Genomic DNA, 4,242 nt, shown 5'->3' with positions numbered 1-4,242 from the left:
CTCTGGCTTGTTGCCAGCCACGTCCTACTCACCCTTGCCTGGCACCTGTGCCAGTCCTCCTGGGCTTTGGCTCCTGTGGATCTTCCACGTGGAGCACTGAACAACACTGTGAAAATAAGTGAGGCGTACAGGGCTCTTGAAGATGTCAAAATTGAGCTCGTGCTTTTCTGCCAATGCTGCTGCCTCTCGAGTCTTCTCCACCCGAGGAACAGAATCTCCATCGAGGGAGCCACACTGCACCAGCAAGCTGGACATCCATTCTAGTAGATTCCAGGGCCATGGCTTACTTTTCCCTCCACTGGGCCGGCAGGAAGTGTGCTGAGCAGAGAGTCAGAGAGGGGCTGGTTGGGGGAAAAGGGAGGAAGAAGAGGAAGGAGGGAGGGAGGAGGCCCCACGCGACATGACCTCTAAGGTCCAGGCAATCAGGAATAAAGGAGTAAGAGCTGAAGGGAGGGACAGTCCCCAGCCCCCCAACCTGAACCCTACAGCAAAGAACTGCGTAAACCTTCAGGGTTTGGTTTGGGGAGGGCAAGGAGCCAGTATCTGGAACTGGTAGAGAAATGGCCAACGTACCGTTCCATTGTACCCATCACCCCTAGGCGTTAGCCGTGCTCTCCCGCAGATCGCAGATCCCTGCAGGGTGCACCTTGCCTCGCCCCTGCCTACCTCGCCAGAGCCATCCAGAGTGGGCTGTGCCCGCCCCCCCCCCCCCCCCCCCCCCCCCGCCTGGCTTCGTCTGGCTGGTGCCTTTGTCCAGAGCGCTCTGCCCCCTGCCCACCGTCCTCACCGTCAGGTCTCATTCACACGACATGCTGCTAACCGCTGTAGAGCGTACAATTGAATGTCATTGAGAACATACACAACGTTGGGCGCCTGAGTGGCTCATCTGACTTCGGCTCAGGTCATGATCTCACAGTTCGTGAGTTCGAGTCCCACATCGGGTGAGCTCAAGCCCCATCTCGGGTGAAAACTCTCTCTCTCACCCCCTCTGCCCCTCTTGGGATTCTCTCTCTCTCTCTCTCTCTCTCTCTCTCTCTCTCTGTGCCTCCCTCCCCCCCGCCCCCCCCCCCCCTCAAAAGAACATTTACAATGTTGTACAGCCATCCCCTCTCCCTAGTTCCAAAACATTTTCATCTTCCTAAAAGGAAACCCATTAAGCAGTTACTCCCCATTTCCGCCTCCGGGAGTCTGCTTTCTGCCTCTATGAATTTTCCTTTCTGGCCATTTCGCTGCTATGAAAGTTCACGTACGAGCATGTGTCCGAATACCTATTTTCAGTTCTTTTGGGCATATACCTAGGAGTGAATTGCTGGGTCATGCGGTCATTCTGCGCCTAATTTTCTGAGGAATCGTCCCTTTGTTTTTGACGTCTTCCTTACCCCTAGGTGTCTGTGCCTGTGCTGTCCCACACCGTAGCCACCAGCCCTGTGTGGTTGTTTCCGTTTAAATTGGTGAAAATGAAACAAAACGAAAGATTTAGATCTTCGGTCACACCAGTTATGTTTCAAGGGCTCAGTAGCTGTCTGCGATTAGCAGTCACCGAAGTTCCATCATTCTGGGGTGTGCTAATGGACAGTGCTGGTCTACACTGTGAGATCCCCCCTGAGGGAAGGACTAACCCTGCCTGGTTTACCGGAATGTGCCCAATGTCTAGGAAAGCGCCTGGCATGTAGGATTGTTATTTTAGGGAGGGAGGAAAGAAGGGTTGCTTACGGGATCATTTCTTTATTTGATCTTCTCGGAAAAGCTCTACAGGCGGCAGAAAACGAATGCTTTTTCCGTTTTTAAAATAACAGTCTCAGGGAGCGCAATAGCAAGCCCGGGGTCACAGAGCTGGTATGGATCGTAACCCTCCACCCTCCCCCTCCCTCCACCAGCTAGACCTTGAGTGACTCCCGAGGCATTTGGACAGAATAGTAGTGGGCAGCCCGGGGGCTGGAAAATACCAGAGGTGGCTGACACAGTAGTCTGGCTTGAGAGGCATTAGGGCATTTTTTTAATGTTTACTTGTTTTTGAGAGAAAGAGAGAGAGCAGAATCAGGGAAAGGGCAGAGAGAGAGGGAGACACAGAATCTGAAGCAGGCTCCGGGCTCTGAGCTGTTGGCACAGAGCCCGACACAGGGCTCAAACCCACAGACCGTGACATCATGACCTGAGCCGAAGTCGGACGTCCAACCCACTGAGCCACCCAGGCGCCCCTGCATCTTTCTACATAGGACATCAGACCCCGTGAGTGAATGTGCCCAAACCCTTTCTTCGTTATTGTCCCCCTTGCGAACCAGTTTAGACACCTACCCCCCACCATCATGACCCCTCTTAAAAGCTGAATGCCACAGATAGCTGTTTACCTACTGGATGCATATCTGTGTTTATGTATAGAAAGAGCAAGATTCTTTTCGTCTCCCAAGAAGCAATTTTGGCCCCGTTGGGGGTGATCCTGCCCCACTGAGCATGCATGCCAGAAATCAGAAATCTTCCCCAGTTCCTACGGGGCCCTCGGGGGGGGGCATCTTACGCGTCTGACCAACATGTCCACTTTTGCTTCCTGGAAGAACCGGCCTTGCTCCCCGCCCCTGCCCTGCCAATGCCACAGGACGCCGTGTGCTTCCCAAGGTCACGTTCCGGTACTCCCCAGACAGCAGAAGCCTCGAGGAGCTGAACCCATGGGGTTCCCTGCACGCCTCTCCACCGCAACCCTGCTGTGTCTCAGAAAGGCTGGATGTGCCCATCCTCTCTCCGTGTCCTGCTGTGTCCCGGGCCCAATGGCACATGTGCCCTTAGTTTCGGAGAGATCTCAGGAAGACAAGCCCGAAGCCAAGCGAAGCAAGGCGCCACCGTCTCCCCAGGACTCCCCAGATGTGCTCCCGTGAGAGCCCTTTCCCCACATGCCAGAGCAGCGGCCACAGCTGAATCCAGCTTAGGCCCAGCCGGCCTTGCCCACACACCAGAGAGGTCACGGCATGCCCTCGCTGACGGGCGGCACCTTACGGTTCCAACGGCACCCCGTTTTACAGATGAGACACCAGGACCCGGAGAGGGCGGGGCTGGAAGCAAGGTCACAGCGTGAGTGGTTCCCAGGGCGGTTTGTTTTGTTCTGGACCAAAAGAGCAAGGAGTCTGAGCAGTGGTGCAGGACGCCCCTGGTCTTTCAGGCGTGACAGACCTCCTCGAAGTGACATCCCCATGTTGGAACCCGTTTGCTACCCGTGGGGCACAGAAGTTAAGTGTAGGAATTGAGAGTAAGCATTTAGAAATATTTATAGTGGCTTCGTGGAGAAATTTGTTTCTTTTTTTAACTTTTTTTTTTTAATGTTTATTCTTGAGAGAGAGAGAGAGAAACAACATGATCGGGGGAGGGGCAGAGAGGGGGACGTGGACAGAGAACCGCAGGCGGGGCTCGAACTCACGAACTATGAGATCATGACATGAGCCGAAGTCAGACGTTCAACCGGCTGAGCCACCTGGGCGCCCCCATGGAGAAGTTTCATATCTACTAACTCTACGAATAAAAAATCTGGCCTTGGTTATTATGTTAGTTTTTTGTGCTTTAATGTTTCTAATGATTCCTTTTTATTGTATTTTATGAAAGTGTCGATCTGTGATGAATGGGAGTTTTTTGTTTTGTTTCGTTTTGTTTTTAAAGCTGGTCCTTCGCCACCAGTAGTTTGACAAGGAAGGTACAGAGGCTGCGTTCCTCCTGCCTCCCACACACGGCGTGGAAGGTCTTTGACCTAAGGATTAAAGAAAGAAAAATAACGTGGCTGTTTGGCTGGGCCAACAGAGCCCAAAGGTCTCTGTTTTCAGCCCTGAGCAGACACACCTCAAGGTCACCAAAGCCTGGCTTCTGGTGGGGCGCCTCGACTCACTAAGCGCATCCCAGGGGCAGGGGCCCCTAAACCCGTCGGGTTTGCAACAAACAGGTGGTTCCGTGTGCCTTCCACTGGGGGTCTGTCCGGTCAGACATTTGACAGAGAAGTTGGGACTCTCTCTTCATTTCATTACCCTTCCCCTTGTACAGACGGGAAATCTAAGAGCCAGAAGGAGGATGGTTTGTTTATTTCCCTGTCTCCAGTGCCCGGGGAGGGTGTCTGTCCCAGAGTATCTGGCAGGGTTCGATCAGAGCAGGAGAACCTCTGTGAACTGTAGGGAATGAGGGGCCAGAGCTCCCGTGCTGGGAGGACTGCCCTCCATCGCCTTCGGAGTGGAACAGAACAGCTGCGTTTTTACTTGGACCTTCCAAATC

The 4,242-nt window shown here is 53.6% G+C and overlaps 1 long non-coding RNA gene across 1 annotated transcript; it reads left to right on the top strand.

Moving 5' to 3' along the window:
* The first annotated feature begins 736 nt into the window (after nucleotides 1-736).
* LOC125932530 (uncharacterized) lies at nucleotides 737-3,309 on the top strand. Its single transcript, XR_007460667.1, has 2 exons — nucleotides 737-2,229; nucleotides 2,553-3,309. It is a non-coding gene; the product is annotated as an uncharacterized LOC125932530 (long non-coding RNA).
* Nucleotides 3,310-4,242: the final 933 nt, after the last annotated feature.

This window comes from Panthera uncia, chromosome D1 (genome assembly GCF_023721935.1).
Source record: "Panthera uncia isolate 11264 chromosome D1, Puncia_PCG_1.0, whole genome shotgun sequence".
NCBI classification, from domain to species: domain Eukaryota; kingdom Metazoa; phylum Chordata; class Mammalia; order Carnivora; family Felidae; genus Panthera; species Panthera uncia.
The sequence above is the reverse complement of the archived record's forward strand: the minus strand, read 5'-3'. Positions and strand labels throughout refer to the sequence as shown.